Below are 22,341 nucleotides of genomic sequence, written 5' to 3' on the forward strand. Positions count from 1 at the left end.
AACGAGTTTACGGGGATAAAAAAGGGCCCCTGAAAAAGCCTGTTTAGGCTTCCCACTTAAGCAAGGAAATGTTCATTTTCTTAATTTCCTTTTCTATTTTCTTTTCTTTATTTTATTTCTTCACTTCCTCGCCGAAACTGTGCGCGCCGAGTTCTTCTTCCTCGTGCTGAGTCGCCATCTCCTCCCGTGCCCTAACTGCCACTCGATAGTTCCCTACTTCCTCCTCGAGCCGATTTCCCCTCTTCTTCTTCCCTGGATTGCGCCACTCCTCCTCCGTCCGACTGTGCCCTAGTTCACCCTCTGCCCTCACGAAGAATTTGCCCTAGCCCACTACCACAATCCGATCGCTCACCGCCGGCCGAACCCTTCTTCTTCTTCCTTCCTCGCGTCTTCATCGCCGTCGGCGTCTAAGTATCACCTGAGCCTTCGCCTTTTCGGGTTGGGGATAGGAGCCGAGCACCCGAATTGATCTGTTGTCGGTGCCCTAGCCACTGCCTACCCCTTGAAGTGGCGTCGACGCCGGCTCACCACCATCTGAGTCTGGTAGCTCTCTAGTTGGACATCCATCGATCGACCATCTTTTCCTTTACTGTTGGATCCCTGTTCGTTCCCTCACCGACACAGATCTGCTGCTGATCTCTCAGCCACCGTCTATTTAGTCTTCGATGAAGGGAAGGTTTCCAACACAGATTTGGATCTGGTTGGATCGACACCAGCAGTGAACATCTGGTATAAACAAGGTAACAACTAAAGAGTTTGGATTTAGGGATTTTGCTTAGATTGTATTTGATCACTGGTTGTAGTAATCTTTCAATCTGAGGTTGGGTTACAAAATCCAATTAGTGCTGATTTTGGGTATTTGATGTAGGGATCAGTAATTCCAGGTAGTTGCGGCTAGAAATTTGGCAGTAGACTCCTCAGGATTTGAGCAGCGCTGAGGCATCAGAATTTGGGTAAGTTTCGTGTTGAGTTGTTATTGAACTAAATATTGAATTAGGTCTGGGTGTAGAGGTAAGGTGTATAAATTTGCTCTGGTATTAAGTTTGTATTTGGAAGAGTTCAAGTTGATTTAGGTTTAGACCTAAATCAAATTGTATAGTGGAACGAATTAGGGTTCTGGTAAATAAGAAATTTCTTTAGCTGTGTGATATATATGTAGCTAAATTAAATATGACAATTATAGGATTTTTATTCGTGACGGTATCTCGTCGAGGGATCTCTTTCAGATTGGACCATTACTATTTGAGGCGGGTACCTCTTGACTTATCTTTTATGATATTGTCAATTGGATATGCATAGTATTTTATAGCTACATCAATGATCATGTTTGCCTTTTGTATGTCACGGTTTGATACCCATAGCATGTTCTGTTTTGTCGTTTGTTATGGATCCATGTTTATACCTCGTGATTATTGCCATGTGTACCTTAGTTTCTAGAGTAAGTGACATACCATGCTTTACTGATGTAGGACTAGATTCTGGATTTTTATTATCTGGCGTGTGTACCTTTATTTTTATATCATATCTGATCTGTATACTTAGACCCTTTTGTTTTGATCCATGAACATTGTTGGTACATATTTTATGGAGGTGGATATGTTCCGGACCTAGGTTTTTATACCATAGAGGACCTGTATACCCTAGATCTGTGGATTCGACTTACTGGTACTAGGGTACACATTTATATATATATATATATATATATATATATATATATATATATATATATATATATAGATTGGTTCAGGATATGGTCATGCTTAGTGTCATGCACCATTCGCATATTGCATGCTGCGTGATAGTCTGCTCCATTATTGTAGAGCATATCTCCAGTTTCACGCTTCGCTGCTCGTTGGTGCTCATGGGTAGCGTGGCGTGCGTTAGCGTAACGCCGTTTTCTTTTCTCGTTGTCCGTGGTCCGCCATGGGTAGTGTAATGCATGGTAGGATCCCTCCCATCATGGTAGATGAGAGCATTGCCCCCATTTATTATTTGGGGTAGGAGTATGTGTGTACGACAACATCCTCCATTCATCACTCATCAAGAGCGAGATGACGCTAGAGTTAGTTGTCACAACCCTACCCACTCGGCCTCACCATTGTGTGTGAGATGGGTGACCATGTCATTGACATCATATGCATTTATTTGCTTGTGTTTGCTGCACTTATATGCTGCATTTTGGTGGATGTATTTGTTTGACATGCATACAAGAGGCGTATTGTGTATCTGGTTTGACGACCCTTTTGTTTTAGATAGGAGTTCCTGGTGAGTACAACTTCCTCAGTTACCTTTCAGTTTTGCATATTTCCTATATATGATTAGGAAGCTGTATTCCATGTTTATTGCTGTTAGATATATCTTACTAGACATGTCTATTGGTATTCGCTGAGTTGTTGAACTCACCCCCGTGGACACTATCTTTTTCAGGTACCAGGTTGGTTATGATGTCGCTTGGAGTATCCTGTCTGCTGGTCCCCACGTCACCTTAGAAGATCTATCGATTTCATTTATGTTTTGTTTGTTTTATGTGTCAGTGTGTTTAGTTTGTGCTCCGGTTTTGTTCTGGAGTGTTGAAGTTGTTATGTGATATTTTGTATTGGTTATTAGTTGTGTATGCCTAGCCAGCTATCAGTTTTGTGTTTAGTTTGTATTTGGTTTCTGTCATTTTCCGTTGTGTTTTGGTTTTTGGTACAACCGAGTGGGTTGCTTTACATATAATTGCTTGGTTGTGTGTATATTCCAGCTGCCTGTGGCTGATGTATATTGTGCATGTAGAAATGATTCAGATTGTCATCCGTACACGGGAGGCACTGCCGAAATTTTTTCGGACAGGGACTCCCTCGGGGCGTGACATATTGTAATTTCATACTTGTACTTATTCAAAATTGATAGTAAATTATCCAAAGAAAGTGATCGACGATCGCGGGTCTTGGTGTAGGAGTCATCACAGGGTCTGAACCAAGTAAAAGAAACTTGTTAACGATTTCTCTATTTTCTTTCTTTCTTTATACTGCGTTTTACTCGATTTTTTTTAAATAAACATGAAAACCTCAAGCGCTATTCACCCCCTCTAGCGCAATGATCTTACAAATTGTTTATGATAGTTATTTATTTCTTTCAGCCCTATCCATCTGACTGGCTCATTATTTCATACGAGAATTTATTATGAAGATTGCTTGACGAGAATTCATTTTACTCGGTGTTATTGACGCACCTAGCATTTTTTGTGGATTAACTCGGGAGAGTACTAAGCCGTGTGATACCACACAACCTGTGTGGTATCACACAGCCTAGTACTCTCCCAACTCTGTTTATGTCACACGGTTGTGTGAAGTCACACGACTTGCTCTGTAGAGTGTACAAGGGCTGAGTTTTCTCATTTTTAACTTCTCCAACACCTCCACACCCATGAGACAATCATGGATAGCTCGTGGAGGTGACTCACAACCTGAAAACAAAATAAAAAAACACTTAGATAAACAAACTAAGAGAAGAAAATTAAAAATTGAACTAACCAAAAAGAACCTTTGGGTTGTCTCCTAAGAAGTACTTGTTTTAGGTCTTTAGCTCGACCCCATCTCCGTTGATAAGGATTATACCCATGAAGGCACGACTTTCCCTCCTTGGGTTGGTGCTGCTGACTCTTCCTTCATTCTTGCCCTTGTAGGACATATGCACTTTTCATTATTTATTGGGGGGTCTTCTCCCAACTCTTGCTAGATCATGTGTTTCATCCTGTGGCCTCCCATGAGGATGAAAGTTTCATTCCTCAGTTTTATAAGCATCCACCCTGTTGCACATGCTTGCTAGAAAAGAAGAGACATCGTTAGGAAATTTAGATAGATCAAATTCTAACATTTCCTTACCAATATCCAAAGATAATCTATCATTCTTCACATTAATTATGGCTTTGACGGTCGCAAGGAAAGTCTTCCTAAAATAATTGGGATCTTTGGATCCTCTTCCATGTCCAAAACAACGAAATCTATGGGTATGGTACAACTACCCACCTCTACCTGCACGTCCTTGACGATACCCATAGGGTACCTGCATGAATGATCAGCTAACTGAAGTGATATAGTAGTAAGTTTAAAGTTTTTGTGACCTAACTTATTATAGACTAAATATGGAATGAGGCTAACACTTGCCTGCAAATCATAAAAAGCTTTCTCTATAAACTCAGTGCCTATTGTGCAAGGGATAGAGAAGATCCCATGGTCTTGAAGCTTTGGGGGAGTGATTTCCATGAATAGAGGGTTGCATTCTTCCATCAATGCTACGGTCTTGAATTCTCCTTTCTCCTGTTGGAAATGATATCCTTAAAAAATTTGGCAAACTTCGACATTTATTGAAGAATGTCAATCAGAGAGACTTCAATACAAATCTCCTTGACCTTTTCTAGAAATTTGCTGAACTCTTCATCCTTTTGTCTCATGCCTAGTCTTTGTGGAAAAGGGACTATTTGACTTTGTAGGGAAAGTAGAAGAGTCCCTTCAACCTTCTTGGTAATCTCCTTAGCTTCTTGGATTTGAACTGGGTTAGGTGTGGGAGGAGAGGGCTCTTCTTGAATGTCAATCCCTTTTGGAGTAGTCATTTGGGAATCTCCCAAGGTCTGTCCACTCCGGAGTTCTATTCTTTTACAATGTTCCACTAGATTTATATCAAGCTTGCCTGGGAATGCGCCTGGTATTCTTGAAGAAGATGAAACTATCTGGGCAATCTGGCTATCTTGAATCATTTGATGTTTTTTAGTGTTATCCATTCTTTGAGTAAGCTACTTGATTTCATTCTTCATTTCCTTTTACTCAGCAAGAACTTCCTCAAGCATCTTTTCTATCTTGGATAGTTGATTGCCTTATGATAGTTGTTGTTGATAGCATTGTTGTCCAGGTTGGTAACTTGGCCTTGCCCCTATGGATGCCCCTTGATCTTGGTTGTTCGTGTAAGAAAAGTTTGGATGATTCTTCCACCCAGGGTTATATGTGTTGGAATATAAATTGTTTTGTCTCTTATTATAACTCACTATTGCGTTACACTACTCAAGTTGATCTATTTGTGCAGAGATGGCTCCCAAAGGGTAATTATCTTGAGCGTGATCCGTATTTCCACATGTTTTAAATACTCATACAATTGCGAGCCGTATTAGTTCCCATGTTTTCAAGCTTTTTAGTCAGAGCATCTAATTTTACTGACATCAGAGTGATTGCATCCATATCAAATTTTCTTGATGCTTTGATAGGGTTTCCAGAGAATGAGCTTCTACATCTTTCAGAAGCCCACCAATGATGGTTTTGAGCTACACTTTCTATGATATCTTCGGCCTTATAGCTTTTGTTCATTAATGCCTCTCCAACTGCGCAATTAAGGAATCCTTCATGTGATAATTAATGTCATTATAAAAAGTGTAAAGAACTAACCATTTTCAAGTCCAAGATGTGGGCATTGCCTGAACATGTTTTTGAATATATCCCATGCCTCAAATAATGATTCTGAATTTGATTGTCTGAAACTTGCTATTACATTCCTCATATGGGCAGTTTTGCTGGGTGGATAGAATTTATCAAAAAATTATTACTTGCATTGTTCTCAAGATGTGATACTATTAGTATGTGAGGAATTAAGCCACTGCTTGGCTCTATTTCTTAAGGAAAATCCAAATAATAATAATCTTAATACTTCTCCTGGAACTCTATTAATCTTCATTGTGCTGCAAATTTCATAGAAAACTTCCAAATGTTGGTTCGGATCTTCATGAGGTCTGCCTCCAAATTGATTTTTATGAACCATTGTAATTATCGCCGGCTTAATCTCAAAATTATTAGCTTCAATGGGTGGTCTGGTGATGCCAGACCGAAGCCCACGTGCATATGGTGTTGCATAATCTTTGAGAGGTTTGTTCACCATTTCAAATGATTTTTGTTCTTCTTGATGTTTTTGCAGGTTCCTTCTTCTTCGGTATGTTCTATCAATTTCAGGATCGAGTGGTAACAAATCTCCTACAAAATTAGATCTTCGCATATAAGAATAAGGTTACAAATAGTCCAATCACAATTTCTAAATGCAAAAGAAACAAAATTTTTTAATTTTTGAAATATAATCAAAATGCTAGAAATTTAAAGTGCAGAATTTAAATTGCAAAAATGAGAGAAAATTGCATAATTAAAAGTAAGAAAATGCAAGATGCAATTAAGAAAAAGAAAAACAAGTTTAGACTAACTCAAATGATTGTCAACTAATGTTATAAGCGCAGTCCCCGATAACCGTGCCAAAAACTTATTATGTTCCCGCAAGTGCACGGTTACGTCGTCAGTAATACAAAAGATACTGATCTCACATGGACTGGTATAAGCACTAGTGACCTCTGATGTAGAATTAGCTAAACAATAGACATAAACAAGTTACGTGCTAAGTAAGAGAAGTGAGACTGAGAATAAGAAAGAGAGAGAAAAATTTAGTTTAGGAAATGTTCTAAGAGTTCAGTTTCATTGTGATGTTTATCAATGTAACATGGTTTACTAATTACCTATCCTCAATTCACATGCACTTGTAGGAAGTTACCGACTCTTCCCTGCAGTGGACAAAATGGCATGATATTTAGATTAACATCTCTTGCCATTAAATAGGAATGATTCCTATGAAGTCTATTAACGGGTTACCCTTGTCATTGGGGCTCCTTAGTCATACATCATAAGAACACACTCATACTCAATAACTATAAAGATGAGGATAACAATTACACATACAACTATCTACTTCTATGTGGGGAATTGTCTCTCCTTTTAAGGTGGTACCCTAGACATTTGTTAACGGGTTACGCTTGTCACTGGGGCCCCTCGGTCATACGATCTAGGACATCCCCCTATAGGATCAACAACTCTACACAACCATTTAATCAAACATGCGAATTAAGTTCAAACACATGCATTCACATAAGATCAAATAGATACAAAATATGATAATGTCATCTAGATAGAAAATTAGCATTGTAACATCCCAAATTTCACTATTTGGAGTCCTAAAATACCTTATTAAAATATAGAAATGTTTTATAAAAACTCTAGAGATTTTTAGAAATTTTTAGAATATTTTTATGTAATTTTTGGAGGTCGTTTGGTATTTTTACCAAAAGAAAGAAGTTTTGACAAAAAATGTCCAAGCCGAGGCTCGAACCGGCAACCCCTGACCCGAGCAAAACCCGGCTAACCAACTGGGCTAGCAGTTATTACTTGATCAAGTAAAGGAAGAATTTTATTTAAGTAATAGAAGTTAATAGCAAGAAATAATAGGAAGAAAATAGGTTGCAGCCGGGATTCGAACCTATGAGCCGGGCCTTAAGCAGAACGCAGCCCACCAACAGACCAACCGAACTTTTCTTAACTAAACTTATAACGAAATATAGTTAAGTTGTAATGAAACCCTAGTATAAGAAAAAGGATCTTAGGTATTATTCGGAACCATTCTCCTCACCTCTCGCGTGCGCCGTTTCTGCCCGAGCGAGAACGAAAACGAAGACCTAGCTTCGTCTCCGGCCAAAAGGGATCCTTCCGTGAGATCTTTTCGGATCCAAGCTCCCCTCATCAAGAAGAAGGCTGTGAGCACGAAGAGGAAGCCAAAATCGCAAGCCACCGGAACCCTAACAGCTCCTCCTTCTCGGTTTGAATCCAAGAACGTGCTGTAAGCGCTCTCACCTGCAGTAAGAATAGTTTTCAGATCTAGTTCTTTTTGAATTCGAAGAATAATGTGAGTTGGTTGATGGTAAGGGTCACGATTCGTTTCCTTCCGTGTTGTTGATGCTTCAAATTTCTGTATGACATCTGTTTGTTAAAATGCTTGACTGAGATGCATTCTAATTCGGTACCATTGTGTAAGTTGTGCGGTTTCTTCTTGTTGAACTGAGTTTCAGAACGGGTTTTGGCGATGACGTTGTTGTTTCCTCTGTTTTCCCCTCGGACGAAGGCTTTGGTTCAATTTCTTCATTAGATAGTTAGGTTTGATTGGTACTGCTCTTATTCTCTGTATTATTTCCTAAATTTTGAACAGATAGGTGGGTTTGATTTGTTCCGGTTCTTTTCTGGCACATGGAGATTCCGGTCAGATTGTGGTAGATGTTTCCAGTCTTGATCGAATTCTGCTTTAGGTTACTAGCGCAGCTGGTTGTGAATTTTATTTGTTGACAATGGAATTCATTGAGTGTGTTGTAACTTGTGGATTGGGTTTGATTTGCAGGTTGTGTTTTATGATGCAATGGGTTTGAACACGTTTTATATAGGTTTCAAGCTTTAGCAGGTTTTGGTTTTTAATGGCTATGTCTAGCTTTTTGGTTTCTTTTAAGTTCCAGCAAGTTTTGGCCTTTGTTTGTGCTATGTATGAGATAGGAACAGCCTCATTTGAAGCTTAGAACAACCTAGTCCTCTTGTGCTTTACGATGAACAAGAACAGCCTCCCTTGGAGCTTGTTGCAGTCCGGATTTTAATGGTTTCAATTTATGTTGCTGATTCCATGAATTTCATGCTGTTAGCTTTGTAGTATTAGTATTTTATCTCACTGCCATGTATGAGAATGGATTTTATTAATGAATAATGCAGTAAGGTAGTTGTGCCTATTAGTCTTTTGTCTAAAGGACTTATAGGAATGAACAATCCGGTTATGTGAATTTTGATTTGCTTTAGAGATTATAGTGCAGAAATTTATTAGCTAAGAATGCAGAATTCCGAGTAGCATGTTATGTAGATTCTTAGTTAAGCTTTGTATTAGCAGTAGGCTTGTATCATATTCATGTAGCAGTGCAGATTTTTCAAATTCGTAGTAGAGCAAATTTTTGTTTTGTAGCATGCAGATTGTTGTTAGTTATATATGCAGATTTCTATTTAAGCTTCAAGGCAGGTTCTGTTAAAGCTTATAGTATGCAGAATTTTGTAGCATAATATGCAGAACTTTAGTGCAGTTTAGATCTCTTGGTTGTACAGTTTAGTACTTCAATGTTAGAAATTATTTTAAACATTTCAGTGTCTTTTTAAGAAGCATTCTTTTATGAGAAGTATTAACAAGTATAAGAAAGATAAAGAAAAGAAAGAAAAAGGCCAAGGCCTTAAGTAGATCCCAAAGTCAAGATTAGGGATTTTGGCACACAAGGTGCTAAAGAAAATGCCGAGGCATTATATAAAAGTATTAAAAGATAACAAGTATTTTACTTTTATCAGTGGCACTGTGCTGGACTCTCAGTCGTCCTTGGGTTGGGCTCCCATAGTCGTCCCTAGGTTTAGATAACCTAGTAGTAACGGAACGGCCGACGGTCGACGACCCGAGGGTCGCCAAATGGGCCGCCAAATGGGTCGGGTCGTTACAAAAGTAAAAGCATAGTTGCCGAGCCCAAAAGAAGTTGATTACTATTTTGAAGTATTATAAGTATAAGTTTTTGAACAAGTAAAGCAAGTTTTACATAAGTATAAAGTATAAAAGAATAAGTTTAGAACAAATGAATTAAGTTTCACTTTGTTTTAAAATCTGCAAGTTTAGATTCCTTTTATGCTAGCATGGTATTTAGATTAGCTTACTGTTCTTTGCTATTATAAGAGCATGAGTAGCTTTACATGTTTAGCACTTCAGTATGTTTGCTTATTTACTAGTAGATGAGCATGAGTAGTTTTCCTTTTGAGCATTCAGTTTTAGTTTTCAGTATATTCACATGCATATCGAGTTTTTGTGAGTTAGATAGCGCTTACTAAGCATTTTGCTTATAGATTGCATTTCCTCTTACTGTAGATACAGGAAAGGAAAAGATATGGAACGGAAGGCGACAAGGAGGTGCGGATGGATGTGTGATGCCAAGACTATGGAAGCCTTGGGACTAGGAAAGAAGTTTTAATTTTAGTTTCCGCATTTTAGCTATTGTAAACATTTGAGTTGTATTTTAAGTTCATGTCATTCGAGATTATTCTGTTTAGATTGCATGTAGGACGAGTTCAGTTTAGTAAGTAGATATTTGTGTGTTTGATACTTATTTAACTGCGTGGTTGATTGATATGTGTTCCAGCTGCTTGTGGCTGAGTATATATTGCATGTATTGTTGAATATGGTCACCGGTACAGGGGAGACTCTGCCGAAATTTTTCGGTAGGGTTTCTATGTGATTTTTAATCATACCAGTTAAGTAGAGTTAGTAGTTAAGTAACGGTCATCCTTAGAGAGTAGTAGTAGTAAGAAGGGTGGTTGTTACAAGCATATCTATGAGTTCTTACATCAATCCATACTACAACTACTCCCTTAATCCTTGAACAAATGATCTACTCCATAGTAAGAAGAAAGAGATCTAAAGACATGAATTGCAAGCATCCAAACCCAACAAGAGAGAAAAATGAAGACATGCTTATCCAATGTTGTAGAGTGATCTTCGAATCCAATCCCAAGCTTCTGGAGTTAATGGGATGATGGAAACTACTTTGGATCATCAAACAGAGACCAGAGAAGATGGAGATTGACACCAAGATGGCACTCCCAAAGGGAGAACCTTCCTTCCTTTGGAAAGGGGAAGAGATCCCCTTTTATAGGGCAGGGCACGAGCTTGGTATGGCCCGTGCCATGGCTATGTGGCATCCACATGGACGATGTCTTCTAGGCTTTAGCTAAGGTCACATGACCAAGTGGACTGACATGGCCTTGTATTGTTTGCTTTCTGGATGAGTGGCATGACCGTGTGGGATCACACGGCTGTGTTCTGCTTGTTTGTTAGATGAATGACACGACTATGTGGGATTACACAGCCGTGTCTTGCTCCTCCTCTGGTTGGGCAACATAGCCATGTGGATTCACATAGTTGTGGCCATCTTCCCTTTTTCTCTTTTGACACGGCCATGTGGGATCACATGGCTAGTGTCATTTGCGTTCGTATGCTCTCTGGATCGTCAATGAATGTCATTTTTGCTCCAAAATGGCTCCTATCAACATAAAAATACACAAATAACATATCTCTAACATAGAAGAGTAATTATACTGAAAGTAATACCAGAGGTATAAAAATATATGAATCAAGCATAAGTAAAGTACGTGAATGTGCGTCAAAACATGCATAAGAGTGTATATAATCTATGCACATCAAAAGGGTCTTTAGATATTTAAAAGGCACAACCAATGTAGAAAATTGTAGTGTCCGAAACCACTTAATTAATTAATGAGATTTATTGGTTTAAATTATAATTTAATTAGAATTTGAATTTATCTAATTAAGGAGATTTATTGGATTAATTGTAATTTAATTAGATTTTGAAGTTATTTAATTAAGGATATTTATTTGAGTAATTGAAATTTAATTAGAATTCATATTTTATTAAGAATTATAAATTTAAATAGATGAGTTAGTTAGGATTAATCAAGTTAATCTTTAATTATGGAATTTGGATGAATCAAAGTAAGAAAATAATAGGATATATTAAATATAATATAGAATATATAATTAAACAAGAATTAAAAAATAAATACAAGACTAAAATTTTATGTACTTTGTATTGTATATAGAAAGAAAGTATAAATAATATAAACCCTATAATATATATATATATATATATATATATATATATATATATATATATATATATATATATATATATATATATATATATAAGATTAATATATTATGTAGGTAACGTGTAACAAATATAGTGTAAATAATGATTAAGAAATTTTAATCATATAATATATGAATTATATATCAATATTATATATATGGATATCTATATAAAATTATATTAAATTGACGACTTAGTTTTTATATAAAAATCTGTATAACCATGGATATATATAGGAAATATAAAGTATATAGTATAAATAAAGGAAATAGGAAAATTATAAGATATATATAGGAGATTTTAATTGAAGATCTGGATATATTTTCAATGTGAAATTATATATATATATATATATATATATATATATATATATATATATATATATATATATATATATATATATATATATATATATATATATATATATATATATATATATATATATATAGGAAATTTGATATCAAATTAATGACTAATTTAAATAATATTATATATATATATATATATATATATATAGAAATATATAATTTGATTCAATATCAAATTAATGATTATTAAGAAACTATATATGAATTAAATATTTTACCATATATATGTGATATATACATGGATATTTATATATATGAAATTAGTATATGGAAATATATAATTTGATTCAAAAATCAAATTAATGACTTAGTATTAAGAAACTATAATATGAATTAAATATATTACCATATATATGTGATATATATATGGATATATGTAAATATGAAATTAGTATATGGATATAAATATGTATAAAATTAATGTAATTAATGACTTAGTATATAAGAAGGAAGACAAGGTCCTAAGCTCTCACCTCTATTTAAACCTTACCCTCAAAAGCCTCACCTTGGATGTTGCCACCGGCCTAAGAAGGTTTCCTACCCCTTTTTTGTTTCTCCACCGGTGCTAGAGCTTCAATGGAAGACAAGGATTTAGGAGCTAAATACTTATGGCATGTTCCCTAACTTGTAATGCTTTAGTTAGTTTCTATGGTTTGTGACTTCGGGTACCATGGGTTGAGGTAGGATGCTCTAGTTTAAATTCTCTTCTTATGTTTTTAAAGGTCTGCGTAGATGGAGTATTTTGGATTTCTGGAGGAGGTTAGTTCCCTCACTAAATTGTAATGGTTACCTATCATGATCTCGCTTTAGGAAGGTTGTGCATGTTCTTCCCATCTTATGAATTTATTGGTTCCTATAAACTATAGATATTAGGTTCCTAGGTAGGTGTATTGAACTGGGGTTTGGTTAGTTACCATTATATTCCTCCTTGATAATATTAGATTCCATGTACTAGATTGAGTTTAAGATGTTATGACCATACCATGTTTTGAATTGCTCTATGGTGTATGCTAGGTTCGGTTTAAGATGTTAGGACCATAACCATGTTTAGGATTTCTTTTTTGTATACGTTAATCTAATTTTGGTTTAGGATGCATGAAACGAAATATGCTTAGATAACTTCATGGTAAAAATAGGCTTCGGATTACAAGGTTTAAATTGCTATGAAATCAATTATGTATGACACCAATTATACGGACATGAATGTTTCATAACTATGCATGTAATGGATTAAAAAAATTATAAATAAATAAAGACCAGTATACACATCTCACAAACTCTAGCACACCAATTATATGGAACTCTAGCACACCAATTATATGGATGGATGTGTTTTATGACCTTACATGTTATGGATTTTTATGGAAAAATTATCTACAGGTATCAGGTTAAATCGGTTCATAAAGTTGGTGTGGACATGGACATTAAGGTTCCAAGTTACTGTTTAGATATTAGGGGTGGACGTGTTAATAGAATGGTTAGGGGCGAGATAGGTTTATAAACTTTAGCACACACTGATTATATATTTTTGGATAACCATGATTATTCATGCCTTGTATGAGGGGGATTGGTTTACATTACAAAGTGCTATTGGCATGCATGAGGCTTATGAAATATTTAATATGAAACACAACTTAATGGTAGACAATTTATGCTCATGTATGGTTAAGTTCAGCCTTGCTTAATTGGGTTCATATGTTAGGAATTTTGTTGTATAATAATGCCACGTGTATATAACTATATGAGTATAAGTAATTGATGTTCAAGTAAGGGATGATGAATATGGATAACCGTGTTTTGGGTTCGTGTTCACATTTATACTCAAGATCAGGTTTAAGTTTATCTTCATGTCTATGCCCATGATAATGTTTAAGTGTATGTTCTTTTCTTGGAATTTGCTCTAGTAGGTTTGTGGATAGGCTTATGTTTTCTTCCCATCATGATAATTTAAGTGTTCATGAAATGAACCTGTTTACGTTTATGTACAAAAATATATTTATGTTCCATGCTTGAGTAGTAATCATGGCTATACTTATGCACATGTTCAAGTGTATTAAGGTATGATCCGGGGACCTAAGCCCGGGAAGCTTACCAAGTTATGATCCGGGGACCAAAGCTCGGGAAGCTTACTGAGTTATGATCCGGGGACCAAAGCCCGGGGAGCTTACCAAGTTATGATCCGGGGACCTAAGCTTAGGGAGCTTATGAAGTTATGATCCGGGGATCTAAGGCCGGTGAACTTACCAAGTTATGATCCGGGGACCTAAGCCTGGGGAGCTTGTCAAATCTCATTATGGTTTAAGTTATGAACTGGGGACCTAAGCCTGGGAAGCTCACCCAATCTACGTGGCTGAGTGTGATCGGTGTCTTTAGCCCGGGAGCTCGCCAATCATACGTGGTAGAGTGTGATCGGTGTCCTTAGCCCGGGAGCTCACCAAATCTACGTGGCCGAGTGTGACCGATATCCTCAGCCTGGGAGCTCGCCAATCTTATGTGGTAGAGTGTGACCGGTGTCCTTCGCCCGGGAGCTCACCAAACTATGTAGTTGAGTGTGACCGGTGCCCTTACCCCGAGAGCTCACTAATTCTATGAGATTATGATCTTTTCCATGTTTAGCTTATTTACATGCTTATGCTTCTGTTCATCCATAGTATATACGTTTATGCCAGCTAGTATGCTTATGCCTATGTTTATATACATGCTCATGATTATATCTATTTCATGCTTAGTTTAATTACATGCTTATGCTTATGCTTCTATTCATCCATAGTATGTACGTTTATGCTAGCTAGTATGCTTATGCCTATGTTTATTTACAAGCTCCTGGTTGTGTCTATTATATACTTAGTTTACGTACATGCTTAGTCTTATGTTTATGCTTGTATGCCTAAGTAGACGTCTATGCTCATGTCCATGATGTGTCAGTAAGTAAGACCTAAGTTACCTTTGATGTGGTTTCCCTTGGTACACTAGATTATAGATGCTAAATAATGCATAACATTGTTTTGAACATGCTGAATCTCTCGACTCACAATTTATATCTCTTTTTTTTTAGACAATGAGATGAATGAGATAGGAGGCATTGACTAGTGAGCCAGCTCAAAACAAGGGCAGTACAACTCGAAGGCCTTTTAGATTAATTCTGCATGTAGTTATGTTTTCTTTCGAATCATTTATGTAATTCTATTTGAAGTAAGGAACCATTATGGAAGTATGAGAAGTGACGCCGCAGGTTATGCATTATATATATGTTTTTTTTAAAAAAAACTTGGGTTGTTACAAATTTGGTACCTTAGAACAACTATTTTTGAACTTATAGGATTTTTTGACTCTGATTATGCTAGTTGTAAATTAGATAAAAAAAGTACAAGTGTTAGATATCAACTACTTAGACGATCACTTCTCAGCTGGTTTAGTAGAAAATAATATTGTGTTTCTTTATCTACTACTGAAGAAGAATATATTGTTAGTATTAGCCCTAGTACTAATTATGAGATGATTGTAAAGAGCTCATTTTGTATCATATATCATTATTAATAAAAGGCAAAGTTGGTTATTATATTTATTTTAGTTTAGTGCCGATTGAATAAGTATAATAATGTCCTTGGATAGTAGGTTCTTATCTACAGTATATCAATTGATTGAATTGATAGTGAGATATTGTAGATATACATAAAACACTACTCTTAACTATTCCTAGTTTAGCATTAATATACAAGGACAATATTAATGTATTGAGACTAGCATGTAGGTCAACAGATGACTTAATCTCACAAGTTATGGATATGAGATATCAGGTTGACACATGGGTATATATTAGAGAATATATACTGAATGACCCGCCATGAGAATGTTTCATGGATCATTATATGAGTGCCATAAATATTCTCATGTGACTATTGGTATGAATAGTCCTTAGACCTGAAGTCGCTACGATTCCCTACATAAGGAGTTGTGTACTTTGGTATCGGTAAACGTCACTTGTAACAAGGTGGACAATAAAGTCGATCACTGCGTATGTAATGAATTATGTGGAGGGATGTGAGTGATGTAGATAGGATCTATCCCTTCCATATAACGGAAGCAATATCTGTGGGCCCCTTGATTAGTAGGACACAAGAAAGCATGGTCATGCACAATAAGTTAATATGAGATATTGAGATTATTTGATTGAGTGTGTCTACTTATATATCAAGAAAAGCAAAGGTTGATAAGAGGATGACACGGTCTATGCCTCATTGATCAATCTAGATATTAAGGATAGAGGGACAAAGTCATACAAGATAATAGCCACGGACAAGTTATGTCAGATCTCGACTTTCTCATCACTTGGGTAGCAATGATGCCTTGCTAGATACCACTCATTGCTTATGTATCTAAATGTTGATTTAGGTACATTACCAACATTATGAGACCCAATTGGGTCACACACGAAGAACAAGTAGATTTGGAGATGGGTTCATTATTGGTGCAACGAGGCCGGCAAGAGGGGGTGAATTGCCTGAAAAATAAAACTATACCCTCCTCGTGCTTTCAACTCAAAAATGCAATAAAAATAATAAAGTAACTGAAATAAATAAACAAAAATAAAATAGTGACTCAACAGTTAACCTGGCTACAACCAAGAAGGTTGTTAATCCATGGCGTAGAAAAACACACTAGAAAAAGTCTCCTTTATTGAAGGTGGAGAAGCCTTTTACACTTTAACAACACAGAACTATTGCTAGGAAATGAATATAGAGTTGATTGAACAATTGATGAATATTTCCTAGCTCCAGGGGCCTTTATATAGCTCCTGGAAAGTCTATCCCGAGGGTCCAAGGTGCCTCCAACAAGGTTTAAGGTGCCTCTAACCAAGTCAGTGGATAAAACTTTATCTGATAGCTCAACGACCACTTTGGCCAGGTCCGAGGCGCCTCCAACAAGCATTGAAGGAGCCTTCAAGATGAAGGCTCCTTCAAGCTTCGATGAAGGTGCCTTGAGCTGGAATTCCAGCTCACTTTTTCCTTCGCTTTGACTTCCGAAGCTCCGTTCTTTTGGGTGATTCCAGCCAACCGAAATAGGGTTCACCCGGACCCAATTTTCGGCCTTCTCCTCGAGCTGGGTTCTATCCCGTCTTTATGTCCCTCGAATGTCACGCACGTTCTTCTTGCCCACCGGTATACTCTTCTGCAGCTCACTCGTCCTTCGGATGCACCAAACCCGTCGGCTCCCTTCCCGTGCCGTCCTTCTCGCTAGCTGCGTCTTCCGCTCGACTTCCTGCCCTCCTAAGCTCCTACACACTTAGACACATGGATCAAATAACAACAGGACCTAACCGAAACTTGGTTGATCACATCAAAATAACCACAGGGTCCAACATTCATATGATGAATCATTAAATTAAATCGAATCCGAATTGGACTTATTGAGTAAGACTCAATTGGATCTAATTATTAGATTAAGTCCAATTCAAACTAGACTCAAGGAGTCAATTTGAATTAATGAAATAGTGATTCATTGAATTTGAATTGTATGAGATTAATTGAGTAAGACTCGATTGAATTAGACTTGAGTTAGACTCAAGTGAGGCTTAATGGAGAAATTCATTGAATTTCTAATTCAATGAATCATTTAATTTAATTTTTTGAAATTTAATTTAAAATGAGAGGTTTCAAATGTGGTCCTTAATGGAGAGTGAATGATCATTAAAGCTCATTAATGGAATTAAAGCACATTAAGTGTTTTCATTGGATGAAAATACTTAAGCCATTTTTCCTCTCATTTTTGTAACTTCTTCATTGTCTCCTTCCTCTCTCCTCTCCTCTTGGCCGAAACCTTCTCTAGGTTGCTAGCACAAGCTTAGGTGGTTTCATCTCCACTTTGTGAGTTTGTGAGACAAACGAACACTTGTTCGTGTGGATACCGAAAGAGGCACGGACGCTTGATCGTGCTGAGATCCGAGCTATCGGGAGATCGTACGCACACACCAAAGGTATACTATCATGTTAGAAAACTTAGTATATGTAGTAATTTTTATTTCCCTACGCATGGATCTTCTGGAGGAACTAGTGTTTTTCTGCTGCGCGTTTGCATGTTTTGTGCATCTAGTTCCTTACATATATAACAATGGGCGAGTGTGTATCACAGTTATTATTGATGATGTACACATTAAAAAACTTTAACTTAGAACATAAAAATGTAAAAATCTTTATTGATAATATAAGTTCGATTAACTTAACAAAAAATCTAGTGCATCATTCAAGAACAAAACATATTAAAATTAAGTATCACTTTATTAGAGACCACGTCACCAGAGGAGACATTGAACTCAACTATCTTGAGTCTAAATCAAATCTGGCTGACATCTTCACTAAACCATTATCAGAATCTGAGTTTAGTAATCTAAGGAGATAATTAGGAATGTGTATGATAGATTAGGATTTATTTTATTAAAAATTCATGTCTTTCAAAACTTATGTTTTTTTTAAAAAAATATTTATCTTTTACAAAACTTATTAAGTTATGTTTTTAAAATTTTATGGATTTAGCTTAGGTTTTCCCATAGAAAGCATGCACATATAGTTTTAGGCAACCAGCATCTCACAAGCACATTAATATGACCTTACTTATGTATTCAAAAACTTAAAATGATATGAGATGCATAGGGTTGTGCCTGGACTTCAATTGCTTATATTAGTACCTCAGTATAAGTCTGGATGAAAAATACCATAATACATTGATCAAATTCAGTAATCCTTCCTAGTAAACAAGTAGTTGGACAATATTACTTAACTTGACAAACCAAGTGAACATTATTATCTTCTAATAGCTAGTTAGTAACTAAACGCTAGATATTTACTTAAGGACTTTGTTTTTAGATGATTAATTTTAAAAACTATTTATTATTATTATTTTTAATTTTTAACTTAAATTTAAAACTTAGTTAAAATCTAAAGTTTAATCTAGTTAAAACTTAGCTAACTAAAACTTAATTAAAATTTAACACTTAGTTTTAACTATAAACTTAATCAAAATTTAAACTTATTTAAACTTAATTAAAATCCAACTTAATTAAACTTAATCAAAATTTCAACTTAATCAAAATTTAAACTTAATTAAAACTTCCTTAAACTTAATCAAAATTTCAAGTTAATTAAACTTAATTCAAATTTAAACTTAATTAAAACTTTTTAAACTTAATAAAAATTTAAAATTAGTTAAACTTAATTAAAATTCTAACTTAATTAAATTTGCTCAAAATTTCAACTTGATCAGACTTAATTCAAATTTGAACTTAATTAAAACTTTAAACTTAAACATTTAATTAAAACTTAAAAATTAAGAATCTAATTAAAGCTCAATTTAAGAATTTAATGTTTAATTAACATTTAAGATAAGAATTTAATTAAACTTAAACAATTAATTAAAAATATATTTTAAAAACAAAAACCACCTAGGGGCCTTCTTCACCTAATCACAAGTGCCTTGACCTTAACTTCACGCCCGGCACCATTTCAGAAAAATCAGCCCATGGTTTTGTTGAAACCACCCACAGTATTAGACTCCGAGTGCTTGGACCTAGTTTGGGTGCCTTACATCGCCATTGTACAAGCGCATGTACATAGTCCAATCACCTAGATTTTCCTATATAAGATACCCATGGCTGAAGTTCAGGCGCATGCACATGAGAGTTTGCTAAGTGAACTCTCAAAATAATTTTTTTTCCTCAGTTTAAACTTTTTCCTCCCGATTCTCAAGTTTATGTGGATAAGGAATGTTAGGGTCGATTTGTCGCTAGTGTTAGCTAGAGCCCTAGAGCCAATAATTTGATGATTGTATTTTGGACTTATTGTATCATATTCTATATAAATAAAGGCATTTTGATTTTGGTTATTATACTTACTTGTATTGGTGCCAAATAAACTAAGTATAATAATGTCCTTGAGTAGACGGTTCTCATCTATATCAATCGGTTAGTTGAACCGATAGTGAGATGATATAGGAAACACTACTCTTAATCATTCCAAGTCGAGTTTTAACATTCAGGGACAATGTTAATGCAATAAGACTAGCATGTAGGTCAACTCGATGACTTGATCTCACAAGTCATGAATATAGAGATATCAAGTTGACACATTAGAGAATGTATACTGAATGACCCGCCATGAGAAAGTATCATGGATCGTTATATGAGTGTCATATACTTTCTCATGTGGCTATTAGTATGACTACTAGTCCTTAGACCTGAAGTTACCATAGATCCCTACATAAGGAGTTATGTACTTTGGTTTCGTCAAACGTCACCCGTAACTGGGTGGACTATAAAGGCGATTACTGGGTATATAACAAATTATGCAGAGGGATGTGAGTGATGTAGATGGGATCTATCCCTCCTATATGACGGGAGAGACATCGGTATTCTTGATAGAGTGAGACCACGAAGTGCATGGCCATGCCCAAATGAGTCAATATAGGATATTGAGCTCATTTGATTTAGTGAGTCTACTTGGAGTTCAAGATTTAGATTGGTCAGAGGATGACACGGTCTATGCCTCACGTTGACCAATCTAGATGTCTAGGATAGAAGGACACTTGTCATATATTGTGAAGAGTCACAATTAGTAGTCACAAGGTGATGTTGGATCTCGACATTCTTGTAATTTGGGTAGTAATGATGTGTTGCTAGATACCGCTCATTACTTATGCTCCTAAATGGGTTTAGTACATTGCCAACGTTACAAGAACCTATAGGGTCACACACTTAGGACAATTAGATGGAGATTAGGTTCATATGATGAACCAAGAGGATTAGATTCATTTGATGAATCAAATTGGATTAAGAGTAATCCTAATTGGGCTAACTTGAGTTCGACTCAAGTTGATTCATGTGTTCAATGAGTCTAATTTAGATTTTGACTTATTGAATCAATTTTAATTAAATGAATTAGATTCATTATATTAAGTTGGCTTGAATCAAATGGTTGGATTCGATCAACCATGGAAGAGATTTGGTCAAGTTTGACTTGACTTGAGAGGAAGATTAAAAGTCAAGTTTGACTTGACTTTATGCCACCTCATTGGTGAGTTGGCATTGATGTGGACTAATGATGTTACTCCACATCATCATTGGGTGCAACCTCATGGAAGTTACAAAGCCATTCTCTTTAATGGCTTCACATTAATGACACTTAATGCATTAATGTGGAGAGTTACACACATGATGGTGGCCAGCCACTTGAATGAGTAGAATGACTTTCATTTTGAAAATATTCTCTCATTCATTCCTTCTTCTTCCTCCTTGAGTTCTTCTTGCTCTCTCCCTCTCCTCTTCTTGCCGTGACCTATCAAGGTGCTAGCACACCTTTGTTTAGGTCTTCTCCACCTAAGTTGTCCGTGTGGATACTTCTAGAGGACCGTACGCTTGAGATCCGACATTTTGGACGAGCGGGATTCGCGTAGGGCGCGCTTCGAAGGTATAATTCTTCTTCATGTAGATCTAGGAGTAGATCTAAGTTGTAAACTCGTACTCATATCGTTTTTGAAAAGTTTTCTTCGCACGAGATCCAGTGGCATGGGAGATTCGGGGTTTCCGCGTTTTCGCGGCCCGAAAAACCCAACAGTGGTATCAGAGCCACGTGCGAAGCTTGTACGAGTTTAATTTGATTTTTATGAAAAATTAAAGCTACTGTACATTTCTGTAAATTTATGATTTTTATAGTTTTAAGAGTAATATTTCTCGTAGAAGCGAAGCACAAGTGTTTATACACTTGTAGGCTTCGACTACCGAGAAGTTTTTCCCAAAACGGCATCGTTTCGACCCAAATCTTTTTGGGACTGCGGGATAAGGTGCTCTTGGATCGCTTAGGAGCAACTCGCGATGGTTAGATCGCGGGTATGGGTACTGTCCCTAACCCCGCAAGGAGATTTGCTCCGCGATTGCGTCCGAAATCGGTAATCGGGACTGCCGGGAAAAATTTACTCATAAAATCTGTAAAATTATGAAAAATTACAAAAAAATTACAGAAATATATAATTTTGAATTATATATTAATTTTGTGATAGTCATTGCCCAAAGACCCAATTTGATTGGACAATTGTGTTGTAATTCATAATACGGCCTGTGTGCCGTTATGTGATGTGCGTGCTTGTATTTTATTTTTATTTTATTTTTCACGACCAGCGCGTCGTGCCTTTCTTTTATTCTGGTTGTAAATTAGATTTAGACTCGAATGTAACTCGAGTTTCAAAAATTGTAATGTACAAAAATTGGAGCTGTGGAAGGTCCACTCGAGACGGAGTTACGAGGAAGGAGCGAGCAACACAAGGTGGTCAAAAGGAAGGCGCTTGAGAAGTTGACCTTAGGTTGACCATCCGGTCTTCTCATTGGCTTGAGAAGATCGTAGTAGGGTCATGACTAATCACAAAACTTAG

General features: G+C 36.2%; 1 non-coding gene across 1 annotated transcript; it reads left to right on the forward strand.

Moving 5' to 3' along the window:
• The first annotated feature begins 5,425 nt into the window (after nt 1-5,425).
• LOC122030678 lies at nt 5,426-5,532 on the forward strand. Its single transcript, XR_006125541.1, has one exon. It is a non-coding gene; the product is annotated as a small nucleolar RNA R71 (small nucleolar RNA).
• The last annotated feature ends 16,809 nt before the right edge of the window (nt 5,533-22,341 follow it).

This window comes from Zingiber officinale, chromosome 10B (assembly GCF_018446385.1).
Source record: "Zingiber officinale cultivar Zhangliang chromosome 10B, Zo_v1.1, whole genome shotgun sequence".
In the NCBI taxonomy this organism is placed as follows: Eukaryota; Viridiplantae; Streptophyta; class Magnoliopsida; order Zingiberales; family Zingiberaceae; genus Zingiber; species Zingiber officinale.